We start from the raw sequence: 17,738 nt of genomic DNA, 5'->3' as shown, positions 1-17,738 counted from the left end.
GATTCCTATCTCAAGGGGGTCTTCTCTTGTGCTCTTCTATCTCATTCAACATGTTGACCCTCTTCATCAACTAAGCAACAAATCTATGCCAGAAGGATTAGAGAGAAAGTAAGTTCAAAGCCCACACTAACAAAAATGGCAACTTTCCTTTAGGAAAGAATTATTGCTGCTGCTTTAAGAACTTAAAAAAAAATAAAAAATAAAAGCCAGGATGGTATCCCCTTTGGGGAGAAATTCCCAATCAAATTGTCAGAGTTTCTGTCACAGACAACCTCCCCAGACTGGCACGTTACAGCTCTGTGGCAGCCTCATCTTGCCCATGGAAAGAAACATCTGTCTTTTAGAAAGGAGGTCTCTCCTTGATCATCCACAGTTTCTACACTCCTATCCCATTAACTCAAGTGGAACTCCTGAGGCGCCGGGCAGAGAAGGGATTTCAACTTAAATCTCCTTACTTTGACTTCCAGGTCAGAATACTGTTGGGTACTTATTCTTCAAGACCCACCAGGAAAGCCACTCTCAACCTTTCAAAATAATGCTAGAGAAAAGATGCTTTAACACTTCACAATTTTATGTGCTGGACTCTGCTGACTTGGTACATTTTGATGTTCCAAATTTCTAGGTCGTTCTTTAGATTACGTATTGCTTTTAATTTTTAATTATTTCTCAGTAGATCCACTGCCTTTATTAAAAAACAAGAAGCTATCTCTATTTGTGTCTTGATGAATTGCAAAAGACATCTCCCACCATTCCTTTCATCCTATGACCAGTTGTCTATTCTCTATCTTTCCATTGTTGTCTCTTCATTTGCATGAATTTTACACGGAATGCTACATGTCGCTCAATCACTATGACTGTGCTAGTTGGTGAGTATTAGTAGGAAAATATACCATAATTCATATTTTTCAGTGGCAAGAACATTATTATCAGGGGCATTGGCATTTGAACTTCTTTTTCTCACCACATGAGCTGGTCTAAATGGAAACAAATGTATTTATGTGGTGTAGCACACCCAAATGCCAATTTGAAGAAAAGCTCTCACTACTCTAGAACTGGAAAACACAAGGGTCCAGTGTACTATGTGCAACATACAGAACCATGTCTTTTCATGGCATATACTCGGCCCCAGGGAAAGCTAATTGCCTTTAAAGCCAACAACTACATTTTCTGTGACAGCTCAGACCACGGGAAACTCCAGGTGTACTCTGATCTGGGTGTGAGCTGCCTTATTGTTAAGAACCCACTATCACTTCTACTAAGTGAATGGTCAGTCCTAGAGGTGGGAATAACATGAGCAGCGGCAGCTTTGAGCGCAAGAGATAAGTAAAATTGTGGTCCAGTGATTGAACCAACTGTAAATTTATTTAACTATGCTTTTATCCAGTCAACTTTTCTCCATTTGATCTGAAAATTTTGATCTGAAAACGAGAGGTTTTGCCAGATTCTTTGCAGATAAACCAAATCACCAGCCTCAACCATGGAATGCTCACTCCTGGCAAGCGACGCCCACACAATCACAGGTAGAGTTGGAATGGTGCACGGAAGCCAAAGGTTGTAACAAGTATTGCACTGAGCATTCAGTTCCCTTCATGGATCCATCCAGTCTGACTCTCCCAAACATTGCCTCCTACCATACTCCTTTACAGTCTCTTCTCCCTGTACAGTCTCTCCAACCTGAAGTTCCCTTGCCTTCTCTTTATGTAACTGAGTCCTGCTCATTCTTCAAGACTCAAGTTCATTTCCTTTTCCTCTGTGGAGCCTTCCTTGACACTGTAGTTTGCCATAATTTCCCCTCGGGCTGCTTTAGTGCCTATCTTGTACTCCTTCTTAGGTTTCTGTATTATCCTGTAAGCTTTGTTAGGTTCCTGGATATTTAAGAGCCAGTCAGCAAGGATTCTTTGTGGGTGGATTCCAGAACTCTCCTGACAGAGAAATTATGGGGTAATCATGTTGGACGTGGAAAGGATAAATTGTGGGGTGGGGGTGGGTGGAACTCATATGACAATGGACAGCTGAATAGCTTTTCTTCATGGGAAGATACTGAGCACAGATAGTATCCTTCTTTTCCTTCTCCCTTCTTTCGCCTGGAGGGAGGTTTGAGGAGACCCAGGCTTGAACCAGAGGAGACCAGACTGGCCTAGACGGGAAAGACTGGGCTGCGTTGCAGAAGGCTGTTTGCAGCTTATAAACAAGTCCTGACATCCCAGAGAATGGTGTTGGCAAGCAATGTCATCAGCTCAGAGAACATTCTCAGATACTCCAAGGCCCCAGGCTAAACTGCAAAAGAGGTAAAACTCTTCCCCACCCCCGCAGTTCCCCAATACCTTGACACCCCAGCCCTCATACTCTCCTCTTTGGGCCTCCCATCCCTAGTCTCTAAGTAGGCCCAATCTTCATGAGAAACCCGTATGATAAAGTTAGCTTTTCTTCCTTCTCACCAGGTACTGATCTCTCAAAACCTGTAAGATGTGGGTGATAAATTGGCTTTGTCTTTCCAGTCGATATTCTGGACTAAAAGTTCCACTACACTGGTGGAATTTTGTAAGGGCAATATTGAGGGGCTCTGGGCTTTGTCTGTGTCTATCAGCTGCTCTCCTCTTCCCCCAAACTAGATTTTGAATAAAATACCTAGATCTTCAATTCTGTGTCTTAGCATGAGGCTTCCTTTCTCCCAGACCTCCTTTGCCCCTTTCTCTTGCAACCAGCCAAAGAGTAGTTCTTGTGGGAAAGACTGAGAGTTGGCACAGAGACTATTAGACAGGTGATCCCAGATCAGAACATCTCCAAAACGTCTTATTAATGCAAGTTTCTTGAAGACTACCTTTCAGAGGGTCCTGGCACTGTTGGAAGGGACCTTCCCTGTCCAATCTTACACCCACTGCAGGATAACCTTCTACAATAGCTTCAGTTGGCAGCAGCCAGCTTTGGAAAAGTACTTCCTCTAAGGGAAAGTTTAGTTTTGTTCAAGGCAGCCTGTTCTGTTGTCCAGCAGCTGTACTTGTTGGAAAGGTCTTCTTATATAAAGCAGGAGTTCAGTTCCAGTTTTACCTTGTAAGTGATATGGAACACAGCTCCTTTTCCCCATGACAACTCTTCAAATTACTACAAGGCAGTATGGTTCTCACTACCCCTCCCTCCTACTTACCTTCTCTCTCTCTCTCTCTCTCTCTCTCTCTCTCTCTCTGGAGCGCGCACACACACACACTACTCTAGGTTAGACATTTACATCCCTTAATGGTTCTCATCTGACATGGTTTCAAGACCTTCCTACCTTTGATTCCCTTCCCTTCTCTGGACATTTGATTTTGCTATTATCTGTTTTAAAGTCTGGCCCTCAATTGGCTATGTTCCATTTCTAAAAATGGGCTGGAGTTGAGACCTTTAACTCCCTTGATTTGATTGAAGTTAACAAGTATTTATTGCACACATAATAGGTGTCAGGCCCATACATTAACAAGGAACCTGTCCGCAAGGAATATTTTTTCAACCCCTGGGCAATAATAGTTCACACTGAGATTGTTATAATTACGAACCCAGGTCTTTGCCATAAGAACTTTTCATCACACAAAGTTTTCCCATCCTATTTTATACAACTATAATTCACATTCACCTAGGGTTTTTCCCCCCTTTTATTATTAAGCAAATATATTTTCCTTTGCAATTATATGCTTCTCTGGAGTTGGATAAGCTCTGAGTAATGGTTCTGCCTGCTTTCATTCACTTTATGGATGCATTAGTTAGCATAGGCTGAACTGCTACCACAAATACACTCCCAATCTATAATGGCTCAAACATAATAGAAGTTTATTTTTCATAACTGCTTAAGGCAGGTCTTTTGCCCAAGGTAGTTAAGGGACGCAGGCTTCTTAGACCCTGTGGCTCTGCGAACCCTTAGGGCCACACTTCCAGCCCACAGATAGAGTGTGGAAGAACACAGAAGAATTTTTATGTGCCAGGCTTATAAAGGGTGTATAGCACTTCTACTCACATCATTGGAAAGAAGTTAGCGACATGGCTCCACTTAACCCCAAGGAACACTGGGAACTGTAATCTAGCTATGTGCCCAGGAAGAAGGGAAGGAGGGATTTTAGGAGATAACTTGTAGACTGCCACAATGACATAATTCTGTTTCTACTTTTTACCACTAATGTTCATAGCTCTAGTTTAATTTCTATAAAATTTCTGTAATTTCTTGGCTATGTTGCTGGATGACCACTGTAGCAAAGGATACTTGGGTGTATGGTTCAAGCTCAGGGCAAGGACTCAGAGTGAGTGAGCAGGGATGCCCAAGAGCAGCTGGTGGCAGCTGATGAAGTTAGAAGACTGGAGGAGACCGATAGTGTGGGATGCCAGCGAAGCCAGGGGCCCTGTGTGGGGGTCGATCTGAATAGTGACAGGGGCAGAAGACTGAGACAGGAAGAAACAGGAAGAGGCTTCATTTGGTGTTGTGAAGGATTTTTTAATACCTTCCTCATGGCCAAGCACAGTATGCCCCTAATATTACACGTCTTCTAGGAAGTTTCCAAATAGTGAAGGTAAAAGGTGGCTTCTCCAGCCGCATGTTTAAAATTAATCAACCAGTCCATTAAAAGCTCCTTGTTGAGCTCCCATTGTGTGCCTGGATCTATGCTAGCCACTACATACAAGCTCTATCCTCAAATAACTTACAATGTAATTAATCAAACATGGCATGTACATGAAATAACTCAATAATGCAGGAGAAAAACGAGAACAAAATATATGATATCAACTTTCAGGGTGAAAGATTCAAAAGAGAAGTTCGGTGAGGGCCAAGATAATCAATGGAGGCTCCATAGAGGAGGTGGGACTTGATCTGCACCATAAAGAATGAAAGGATTTTTAGAAAGGGGGACAAAGAAATAAGTACCAGACCAGGTGGGAAAGAACAGAATGACGACTAGGAGCACCAGAGCACATGGAAAATTAATAAGAGTGAAAGATTATAGAGGTAGGTACTGTGTTTCCCCAAAAATAAGACCTAGCTGGACAATCAGCTCTAATGCGTCTTTTGGAGCAAACATTAATATAAGACCCAGTCTTATTTTACTATAAGACCGGGTCTTTAATGTAATATAATGTAATATAATGTAATGTAATATAAAACTGGGTCTTATATTAATGTTTGCTCCAAAAGACACATTAGAGCTGATTGTCTGGCTAGGTCTTATTTTTGGGGAAACGGTATTATCAGACAGAGGCATTTAGACTTTGTTTGGTAAGGAACAGATAAAACAAAAAAATCTTTACAGTGATGTTTTGCAAATTAAATAAACTACTTGAAAGCATCTATCTAATCCTTAACCAAATAAGAGGGAATAGTAAAATGACAGCAGTGTGCAGAAAATCATTCATTCATTCTTTAAGCATTTCCTGGGTGTCTTTTGTGCAAGACACAGAGGACACAGAAGTAATAAAGTCTTGATATTTATTTAGGCTTAGACTCTCATAGACTGGATCTTCCCATCTACTGGTAACCAAGAGTTGCACAGTTCCTTACCTATACTCTGTCTCTACCTCGGCCCCTGCCAGTGTGATGCTGTGTGTCCTACTTAGACCTGACCTCAGGGATCACCTTCTGGTTCATCTAAAGACCAGGCCTTCTGCCTATTTCCTCATACTCAGGGCAGATTCAGCTCCCAGTGCTGGGTTACTGGGCTCCTTGGCTCTCCAATGTTTATAACAACAGAACAATATATATATTTCGCAGCATCCTAGTATGGTTGAGAGGAATGTCTGAGCTAAGGTACAAAAATTATGTCAAAAACTAAGGAGGAACCATATAAATGCAATAGATAATCACTGTGATGACCACCAAAGATAGCCTCTCAGGGCTGGTTTTCGTGATGAGGTTTGTACAAAAGGCCCTGGCTTTTGGATCCTTGGCTTACTGACTGTGCACAAGAGGCCAAGCCTGGCAGCCACAAGTGGCTCCCTTCAGGCACATTTATCTGGTTTAGCTGTTAGCTAATTTCTTTACAGGCAGTGTGATGTGCACACAACAGTGGGAGTCAGGCTTTCCAGATCCCTGCGCAGCTCTGGCCTGCTGTGCAGCCTTGGGTAACCTGATTCACCTCTCTGTGTCAGTTGGGTTTCAACCACCACCTCAGAGTCACGCTGATTTATCGAAGAGGTGTTTTGTGAGGATGAACTGATTATTACTTCTCAACTGATTTTTAAATACTGGCATAAGGACTTCCAGGTTCCTGTACAGCATGTAAAGGAGCTTAGAAGTTTACACTCTGTCCTGACAACAAGTAGAAAGCTCAACAAACTGAAAAGAAACAACAGCTCTCTTTGGTCAGAGAGGTACGATCGTAAGGGAAACTGCGGCCCCCAAATTGGAGAGGTAGACAGACATATAGAGAATCCCAAATTACCAGATAGAATCCCCCAAGCAGCAACCTCTGAGGGAACAGTACCAGAGTAGAAAAACCTGAACTGTAACTGACAAATTGCTGGAGGCTCAGGATGAAGAAACCTGAGAGAGAAAAACTCCAGGGGGATCCCAATCACGGTTTGGGGGTGGGGGTTGGGATTCACTTTCACACTTTTGTCTTCTGTGAGTTTTAACTCCAGAAGTTCCACCAGGTGTTCACAGTGAGGATTGGAGAAAACCCCCCTCATGTTTTAGTTATGGGGAAAGTAACCAGTTTGAAATACACCCAGAACATTCTGTCCTTCTTAACAAGGCCTGCTGTCAGGAGAAACTTTTTAACCAGAGCCTCACCTGCTGGGGCACTATCAGACACGAACCCACACAGAGGAAAGAAACGCCCAACTCCAATCCCCTCTAGCCTTCCACATGGGGAAGGAATATACCCAACCCAACTCCCTCTAGCCATCCCATGCCACCAAAGAGAGGAAAAAAACCCAGAAAAACTGGTGAAGTCACACTTCAGAGGCACAGACTCACCAAAAGACAGAGACTTAATGATAGGAGTATAGCACACGTTCCCTGCCCTCACACCTAACCACGGCATTACTAAAGGACTAATTATGACCATTTCTTTTACTCAGTACGTCATATCTACCTTTCAACAAAATATTACAAGGCATAGTAAAAGGCAAAAAACGCACTTTGAAGACACAGAGTCAGCATCAGAATCAGACTCAGATATTGGCAGGGATGTTGGAATTATCAGAGCATGAATTTTAAACAACTATGATTAATATGCTAAGGGATCTAATAAATAAGTAGACAACATGCTAGAACAGATGGATAATGTAAGCAGAGAGATGGAAATTGTAAGAAAGAATAAAAATTAAATGCTGGAGACCAAAAACGCTGCAACAAAAATGAAGGATGCATTTAATAGGCTTGTTAGTAGACTGGACACATCTAAGGAAAGAACCTTTGACCTTGAGGATATGTCAATAAAACTTCCAAAAGTGAAAAGCAAAGAAAAAAGGCTGGAAAAAAGCAGAACAGAATATCCAAGAACAATAGAACAACTAGGAAAGGTATAACATATATTTAATGAGAATACCAGAAGGAAAGAAAAAGGAATCGAAGAAATATTTGAAGTAATGATAACTGAGAATCTCCCCCAAATTAATGACAGCAAAGCACAGATCCAGGAAGCCCAGGGAACACAAAGAAGAATTAATACCAAAGACATTACACCAAGGCAAATCATATTCAAACTGCATAAAAACAAAGATTTTTTAAAAAAAATCTTGAAAGAAGCCGGAGGAGAAAAAAACACCTTACCTCTAGAGACAGAGACTTGCATGGTGTCTGTCTTTTCAGACACCATGCAAATTAGAAGAGAGTGGAGTGAAACATTTAAAGTGTTGAGAAAAACAAAAACCCACCAACCTAAAATTCTGTACTCTGTGAAATTATCCTTCAAAAGTGAAAGACAAATAAAGACTTTCTCAGACAAACAAAAATTGAAAGAATTTGTTGCCAGAAGACCTGCCTTTCAAGAAAAAAAAAAATCTAAAATCAATAATTTAAGTTTTCACCCTAGAAAAGTAGGAAAGAAGAAAAAACCAAATCCAAAGTAAACAGAAAAAAAAATGAAATAATAGAAATTAGAGCAGAAGTCAATGAAATCGAAAACAGGAAATCAATAGAGTAAATCAATAAAACCAAAAGCGAGTTCTTTGAAAAGATGAATAAAATCAATAAACCTGTAGCCAGATTAACTAAGAGAAAAAAAAGAGAAGAAATAACTTACTAACTAGAAATGAAAGACAGAACATCACCACAGACCCTGTGGACATTAAAAGGCTAACAAAGGAATAAATAATAAATTTGAAAACTTAGATGAAATAAACCAATTCTTTGAAAGACATAATCTGCCAAAGCTCACACCAGAGGGAACAGTCTGAATATATATATATATTATACTGATAATACCGTATAGTATAGATAGAACAGTATGCTGGTAGTATACTGTAGTATAGACTGATCTCATTTATTAATATCAACACACAAATCCTAAAGAAAATATAAGCAAACACAATGCAACAGCAAAGTAAAAGAATAACACACTATCACCGAGTGTGATATCCATTAGGAATACATACATGAGCTACGAATCAGAAGATGTTAAAATAATCCACTCTATCAATAGATCTAAGGAGAAAAAGCCATAGATGCTAAAAAGGCTTTTGTTAAATTTCAACATAATACCACAAACAAAAGAAAATACAGGTTCCTTTCCTTTCTTAACATGATTATATATTTATCAGCCCCAAACCAGCATTATGAAAAATACTAGAAACATTCTCTTGCAATTTTGGAATAAAAGAAAGACGTCCGCACTTATCACTTACTTAATATTGTTCTGGTTCTGACTGGCCAATACATTTAACAAAATAAAGAAGATAAATGTTATATTAGTGTGCTAGGGCTGCCATAACAATAGACTGGGTGGCCTAAACAACAAAAATGTATTTTGTTACGGTTCTGGAGGTTAGAAATCCAAGATCAAGGGCCAGTAGGGTCAGTTTCTGGTAAGAACTCTTCCAGGCTGGCAGATGGCTGCCTTCTCACTGTGTCCTCACATGGTGAAGCGAGAAAGAGAGAAAAATCTCTCTGGTATCTCTTCTTACAAGGACAATCCTATAAAATCAGGGCTCATCCACTTTTTGAACCTCAATTAACCTGAATTACTTCCTTAGAGGCCCTATGTCCAAATATACCCATATGGAAGGGTTAGGGCTTCAACACATAAAATTTTGGCAGACACAAACATTCAGTCTACAATAGGCACACAAAATGGAAAAGAGAAAAAAATAATCATTATTGAGTCATAATATGATTGCATACCCTGGAAACCCAAATGACTCTAATGCAAATAATAGGAGAATTCAGTTAAGTGGTGAGAAACAAACTGGGTACAGAAATTAAAGCTTTCATATATACTCGTATACCAGCAACCACTTAAAAGAAATAGAAGGAAAGATCCCATTGACGTCAGATGCAATAAAAATAAAAACACCAAGGGATAAACTTAAGAAAAAAATATGTGAACTCTCTATGAAGAAAATATTTAATTGCTACTGAGGACAGAAATGAAACCTTGACCAAAGTAAAAAGACTCAACATCATAAAGATACCTATTCTCTCTACATTAATCTATACGGGTACATTTAATACAATTCCAATACAAATTTCTCCATGATTTCTGACTGGGACAAAAAACAGATTCTAAAGTTCATATGGAAAAACAAATAAGAATCGTCAGACGAATTGTGAAAAATAGAACACTGAGGAGTCCGGGTGGTGAGAATGTAACAAGACGGGCAGTCTCATATCTCTGTGGGTATGACTTCTAAGAAGGACAGTTTTGCAATATTTATTAAACTTACAGATGCACGTGCTGTTAAATCCAGCCATTCTACTTCTAGGAATTTATGCTACAAACATATGCTCACATGTGCAAAATGACATCCGAACAAGGTTATTCACAGCAGAATTGTTTGTAATAGCATACAATTGGAAACATCCTTCCTTACTGCCTATCTGTAGTGGTCTGGGTAATAAATTATGGACTGTCCACACAATGTAATAGTCTGAGGCTGTGCAAAAGAAAGTTCTTTCTGGATGGGTATGGAATGATTACCAAGATATATGGCTAAGTTAAAAAATAAAAAATAAATAAAAAGCAAGGTGCTTTCGTATGATCTGTGAAAAAATGAGGAAAAATAAAGAATACACACAAACTTTAAATGTAAGACCACAAACTGCAACAATGTAGCTTTTTTGTTGTTGCTTTTTTTGGTTGTCAAATGCTCTTTAATTGAAATACTTTCCTTTGTAGTTCTTAATGAGCGGGGCCTTCCACTGCACCACTGTTGATGTCATCTGTGATGTCATGAGGGTGGCCGCCATCCACATTGCAGCCCACAGACTGGGCCGTCCCCAAGATCTCCTTAATGGCTCCAGAGAGTTCTCTAGCTAGCTAAAGATTGATGCTGCATCTGTCAGGCCGTGTTAACAATCTCATCAAAAGTGGTGTTTTCACTGTGCTTAATTTATTTTGTTTGTTTGTTTTGTTGTTTTTTTTTGCTTCTTTTTGTCTCTTGGTGGTTCTTTGAGGGCTTTGATGATCAGGGCAGAGGCAGAAGGTAGCACCTCAATGGGGGCCTGTCTGTTCTGAATGGTCAGTTTCACTGTGATCCTCAGACCCTTCCAATCACCGGTTGCTCTAGCGATGTCATCACCAACCTTTGGAGACAGACCCAGGGAGCCGGTCTAGGGGCCCAGGGCAGACGTGGAACCAACTTCCCGACTGGTGCACGTCAGGTATATGAGTTTGATCTCGTTTGGGTCCAACTTCCGTGGCACAGAGGAGGCGGCTGCTGTGGGGTGAACCCAGATTCCGGACCACCCAAGAAAGGTGCACTTTGGCCTCCTCCAAGCCAAAAGCCAAAAGCAACATAGTTTTAATTTTTCTAAATTATGTACTCCAAATTCCCTTTCAATTATGAGGGGAGAGATTGTTAGGAAATCAAAGGGAGTGATGAACCATTGGGGAACAAGGAGAGTCTGAGGGATGAGAATAGGAGTTAGGAGTCTAGGAACCTATCCAGAGAAAGAAAGAACCAGAGAATCAGAGAAAGCTGGCCAACCAGGAAGAAACTGGACACTCAGTAAGTTTTATGGTGAGGACAGTCAGTTGAAAATTCTTGCAACATTTTTCTATCCACCATGGACATGACCAAACGATCCTGTTTCACGGCCTTAGAAATTATGGTATGTAAATCAAAAGTTATTTTCCATTGAAAATCTAAGGGTTTTCTCCTGTGTGAAAAGAATGAACAAGGTCTGAGAAATTCACTTAGGAACCTAGTGTCCCTTTGCCATTAAAAAGCGGCCTCACTGCTTTGTCTTTGTGTTCTCTGAGAGTTTGGGTTAGACTCATTTACTAGTGCCAGGAGGTTATATTTGAAAGTAGCATTTTATTTCACCTTTTTGAGACTCCTTTAACCACAACAAATTTAATTTATGGGACTATAAACGATTTTGCCATTATTTCCAATTTTTCAACTGAAAACATTAAAGTCTTAGAGGAGCCACCCTTAGAAATCGGGGCTCAGTAAGGAGAAGGTGAGCGGTCTGGCTACAGTATCTTGGCTTGAACAATTGCATCTCATCGAAAGGTACTGTGAGGCAGAGGGAAGCGACGCTAGGGCCCGATCAAGTTCTGAAGGTTCCCATCTCTGGCTTATAAAATAATGCAACTTTAATCTTTCCAGACACATAATTATCTCTATTGCCACCTGCTGGTAAATTTATGTCTCATTTAATTCAGTTAGTGGCTTTCCCACCTCGGATTAAACACATTTAGATTTGCAGCAAGAGAACTTTTTCTACTTCGGAAGTAGGGAAGATGGGTCATACTGAGTCGTGTCCCTCAGTACACGGGACAGGAAATGACAAAGACTGAACTGAGGTAGGAGTTAGATGTTTCCCTCTGGCGGTGCCTCCTGCCCTGCCAATCCTTTAAGTTTGCCTACTCTCCTGAGTTCACATAAATACAGGGATTTCCTCCCTCCAACCCCAAAAAGATCAGTTTTTAAAGACACTCAATGAAGACACTCAGTGAGTTTAAGCATTAATTAAAAAAAAATTTAAACACACACACACACACACACACACACGCACGCACACACTTGTCTCACTTTGGTCCTGGGGTTGAAGCCAATATTGACAGACAGAGACTCCTTCATTTACCCTATATGCAGACTTTCTTTTGCTCCTGCCAGTCACATACTTCACCCTTCTACTCTTTCAAACATACATGTCATACTTAATACTTACATACTTAGAACGCACTCATACACACCGTGTGGCTGACACAAGCATCAATGAACAGCTTGCCTGTTTTCTCCTGCTTCTAGTAGCATAAAAATCACCATTTTATCTGGAATCTTAGTAAATAGAACAAAACATATGACCATTTCCCTCCTATGGTACCGCCTCATGACACTAATTGATCAAGTTCCCCCCAAAGTACTGTAAGATTCTGAAGTAGCTTTTGTTTATCCATTCCCCTGGTGAAGATCGTTTGGGTTGTTTCAAGTTTTGGGTGATTATGACTAGAGTGGCTATAAATATGCATGTACACTTTTGGTGGTGAAAATAAGTTTCCATTTCTCTAGGGTAAATATCTAGGAGTGGGATTGCTGGGTCATATGGTTTGCGCATGTTTAACTTTTTAAGAAACTGAAAGGCCAGCATCTACAGTGGCTTTACCCTTTTGCATTCTCACTTGCAATGTATGAGAATTCCGGTTGCTCTGCGCCCTTGTCAGTACTTGGGATTGTCAGTGTTTTTTCTTTTAGCCATAATAATAAGTGGTTTTAATTGGCATTAATGTTGTTGAACCACTTTTTATGTACTCATTTATGCAGATATCCACTTTGGTGAAGTGCCTATTCAATTATTTTCCCCATTGGGTTTTTTTGTTTTCTGTTATGTTTTGAGAGTTCTAATATATTCTGGATGTGTTTTTTGATGAAATAGTCCTTAAATCATCAAAAAAGAGTACAAACATTTAGGGTCTTTTAGTGTAAGGTTATTTTATTCCATTCACTTCTTGGTGATTTACATAAGCAATACACAGTTAGGTCTATAAGCTAAACTTTTCCACTAATCAGAACTGTGAGTATTTTGAAGGATGACGTGCTCTCTAAGGAGGAGCAGAGAGAAAGCTGGTGAGCTGCCCACATGGGACTCTAGAAAGAGCCATTTACCTTGGTGAATTCACCATAGTCCAGGGTCTTAGGCTCTGAAGGTTCAGAAACGTGATTTAGCCAATGTCCCAAGAGTAGCTCCCACTTGAGGGAAATTATTCATGCTAGGAAAGCTCCAAGGACAGCAGTGTGCAAGGTCAGGGTGGCAGCTAATGCACGAAGGCAGCCTCTGGTGCTTTCTTCTGCTGTAGACTCATATAATAGTTGTAAGCTTCCTCAGTGAGCTTGAAATTGGGGTAAGAGGAACTTAGCCATATCAATGGCTGTGATGAATTTTCCAGTGAGCCATAGTGAAAAACATAGGCATAATTGAATTAATGTGTGTTAATTGGTTCAGTTTAAAGAACTATCTTTTATTCTGAGGTTATGTCTGTTTTCCAACTTTGACAAATTCTGTATAAATTTCTTTCCCTGGGGTATAGTGATGGCTCGCTGGCCTAGCAGACATCCAGAAAGTGAAGAGCTGTTCTCTACTGTAATGTCACTCTTATCTCCTGAATCCCTGACCTCCCCCCCAACCCCACCTGTATATGTCTAGGTCAATTGAACTCGGCATTCAAGGCTCTGTACAACTGACACCTGGCTTCCAATTTCATTTCAATATACCTTCCATGTGACTGCTCTCCAAGTGAACCAGTCTGCTTGCAAAGCCTGGTATTCCATGCATTTTTCTTTTTTTTTTTTTTGCCTCTGGATATTTGCTGTGTGATACCTAGCCCCCTTCTCTCCCCACTCCACCTGTCTTCCTTGATGTCCTCTGAGCCAGAAATGAACATTTATTTCTCTGGGTTCGTACAGCACCTATCATCAGTATCATTCCCAAGGTATTTACCGCACAATATCTCTCACTGTGGGTGACTTGTGTGTGCTTTAGAGAAGGATAAGGTAGCACTCCCATCAGATGGTAAGCTTAGGAAGGGGGAGGAAGAAAGGCCCATCCTTTAGAAGTATTAGTGTATCTCACAGCAAATAGTGCAGTGCTTCTCATAGCAGGTGTTCCATAAAGTTTTGTCACATGAAAGAAGAAAGAAATGAATATATGAGACATGGTATATTTAAATTCTTACAACAGATTTCCTCTTTTCACCCATAATTACCTATGTATTTTGATACTTGAACACCCTCTTAGACACACGTCCTCTATAAATACACAGATCGAGGGCTCCCCTGGGCCCTCTCCTCACATATGTGAGCCTGAGTGTGGCCTGCACATCAGCATGCCCAGGCAGAAGGAAAAACAAGCAGGCGCTCCCAACTGGGGAAGTCATTTGCAGCTCCTCCCATTATTACTGGCTGAATCTTTTTATTTAAAACAAACAGAGAGCTGGGAGCAGCATTTCAAGTGGCTGGCTATTAGCAAGTTCAGTTATGAAAACACAGACCTAGTCTTTAAACACATAAAACAGCAAACCCCAAAAGTCCACCCCTGACCTTTAGTATCTCTGTGGCCGCAGCCTCCCCAAGCATCTCCCTTTAGGACCCTTAGGGGGTCCCCGTTTTCGTATCACATAGAGGCTATTTTTAGATGTTACTTGGCTGGGAGCCCATTCATTAATCTCAAAGAAACTTTTCTTTCCTTTTCTTCCTCATCCACAGGGCAAGGACTCCCCCCAAATGCAATCCAGCTACCATTTTCCACCTAGCCCATTGCTAGTCAAGGAAATTTCTGGGGGCTACAGAGAAGGCAGTCCTGAAGCCCAGACCCTGAAGCCCAGGGACAAGAGGGCTACTGTAGAGCCAGCAAAAACAGCCAAAGGAAGAAATCGGGATATGACCCGGGTCCCATTAGGGATGTGGGGTTCACTTCCTGTCTCTGATGCCCATCGAGCAGTCCTGTAATCTGGGCTGCTCACGTGCTTGCCTCCCCAAGCACAAACCGAGAGAGGGAAGTGTGGTTAGACTTCCTTGAATCTGGGAATCATCACTGCGGCCATCGGCATGGACAACCGTCCTCACTGTGCAGCAGATGGAAAAGGAGTGGCAAACACAAGGACATTTATGGGGACCGCAGGCCACAGCTTGGCAGTGTTTTGTTTGGGAGTTTTAAAAAAAATAAATTAGATCTATCAGCTTATTTGTTGTCTTTTACCCCTGTCTCTTAAAAAATGGAGTGCATTAAAATACGGATTGCATAAATAGTCTGGTTATTTGATTATATAATATGTGGTTTTATAGGGCTGGCTAAAAAGAGATACTTGAATTAAAACCATTTAGCCCAGTGACAGGCACATAGAAATAGTCAATACATGGCAGTTATTATCATCAGTTCCTGAATTCTTATAACCAAAGATTTTGTTATCGTTAAGTAGAAATACCTGCTGGATTCATTCTTGGTCTCCTAAAAGCCAGCATCACACACTGTTGCAGTATGAGCTCAACTATATAATGAAAAAGAAAGAAGACCTGAAGGAACTATGCTAAAGTTAACAGTGATTAACTCTGGGTGGCACCGTCATAAATAATTTTTCCTGCTTCTTTAAACTTTGCAAACTTACCAAACTTTTTATAATGAGCATTTATTACTCTGCCGATCTGGAAAAATGTTGACCAAAACAGCATTTTTTAATGAGATTACATTGTTCAGTGCATAAAGGGAGTTTTCAACCTAATTTATCTTTCAGAAGCTTCACCATTTTCTACCTGCATGACCTTGGGTAAGGTAAGTTGAATCTTAGTCTCCTCTTCAGTAAAGTGGGGGAAAGAAGTACTTCCTTCAAAGGTCTATGTGGAGACTAAAGGAGAAAACGTAGGGAATCATCGAGCGCAGAGCCTGATGGACCACACGCACTCAACGGGAGGTAAACAAAACTCTGAAGTACCATGTCCCCCTTCCTACCGTAGGAGCATCTTTAGGAGCCTGTTTGAACCAGTACTGAGAATGGAATGACCCCATTTACCTATTACCACTGTCACAGTATGACCACCGTGTGATTTCTTGCTTTTTTCCAACAAGGCCTGAGAACTGTCTGACCCAAATTTCAGAAGATTAATGCAGTCCTCCGGGCAATTATATGAGTGTAAATAATGGAATGATGTGGTAAAACACAGGCCCATGTGCTTTGGATTTGGAAAGACCAGAGTTTAAATTTTACTAATTACTAACTGTGTGATCTTGGGCAAATGACTGAAGTTTTTGGAGGCTTGGTTTCCTCCTATTTGGTAATTCTAATTGACATCCATTGAGCCTTTGTTACTTGCCAAGCACGGGGATAAGCATTTTATTTACATTATCTCAACTAATGAACACAGCCACCCCAAGACATGCAATTATTATTCCCATTTTACAGATGAGCAAGTGGTAAAGTAAGTTGCCAGAGGTCACTCAGCTGGTTATTGGTAGAGTCTGGATTTAAGTCTGACACCAGAGCCTATGCTCTTACCCACTTTGCTGTAAAGGCTCCTGTTCATCAAATGGGCACACAAATACGAGCTGATGGGCTTATCACAATGACTAAATGGACTAATATACGTGAGGTGCCTGTGCATAATAAGCACTCAATAAATGTCTAAGATTGGAGTAGGCCCTCTAAATTGACAAGGTACTTGGGAGTGTGTGGAGAGGAAGTTCACAATAGTATCCCCAAAGATTGTATGTTGCGATATGTGTGCCAGCGGTGTCATACCATTGGCTTTTCTTGTGTGCATTATTTATTGTTTTTTGTGCACATCTCTCTCACCTTCTTTCTCTTGACACTTTGTAGAGGATCTCAAGAAAAAGGCAACAATTTAAAATTGTCCTTCAGATCTGCTATGTTTCTTTCAGACATTGCAATGATATTTGCTTATTATTCCAATTCTAACACCAATAATAATGGTTGCCACTTATCGAGTACTTGTCAGTGACCAGGCACTGGGCTATGGGATTTGCATGATTTATCTCAGTGTAGCCCAATGATAAATTTTGAGTTATGCTTTATTAGCTCCATTTTGCAGATGAAGAAACTGAGACACGGAAAAGTTAAGAAATTTACCCAAGTTCACATGGGCAAATGTAAATGGTGAAACCAGGATGCAAATCCAACTCTATCTGGTTTTGAAACTTCTACATTTAATCATCTCATCACTTAGCCTCCCATCCCCTATTCCTCCATTTGTGTGTGTGTGTGTGTGTGTGTGTGTGTGGCTGGAGAACGGCATGAATGGAATGATCACCTTGGGATCAGACCATTCTAGAGACCTAGAGGTAATTGTGCTTTTGAGGCCGAGGATACTGAATCCATTATAGTGAGGCTGAACTCGCCTAGTGGCCTAGCATCTTAGAGCTTGGATTAGCACCTGTCAAATCCACTACACACTACTCTGATAGTCACCAGTGCTGTTTGCCAAATATTTCATTTTACTCCGTTCTGGGCACAGAATGAGATTGAACTTCCTGGCTTCTTTATGGCTGAATGGGGCATTGTAACTAGTTATAGCCTTTGAATTTTGTGTAGAAATGACACGTGACACTTCCAGGCTGGAGACTGGAGCCTGGTGTTGAGAATTTCCAGAGCTTTCTTTTCTCT

At 40.8% G+C, this 17,738-nt stretch overlaps 1 pseudogene; it reads right to left on the bottom strand.

Moving 5' to 3' along the window:
- Positions 1–10,298: 10,298 nt before the first annotated feature.
- LOC117032671 (60S ribosomal protein L12-like) lies at positions 10,299–12,207 on the bottom strand (annotated as a pseudogene).
- Between the last annotated feature and the right edge of the window lie 5,531 nt (positions 12,208–17,738).

This window comes from Rhinolophus ferrumequinum, chromosome 2, assembly GCF_004115265.2.
Source record: "Rhinolophus ferrumequinum isolate MPI-CBG mRhiFer1 chromosome 2, mRhiFer1_v1.p, whole genome shotgun sequence".
Classification (NCBI taxonomy): domain Eukaryota; kingdom Metazoa; phylum Chordata; class Mammalia; order Chiroptera; family Rhinolophidae; genus Rhinolophus; species Rhinolophus ferrumequinum.
This window is presented reverse-complemented; position numbering and strand designations above follow the sequence as displayed.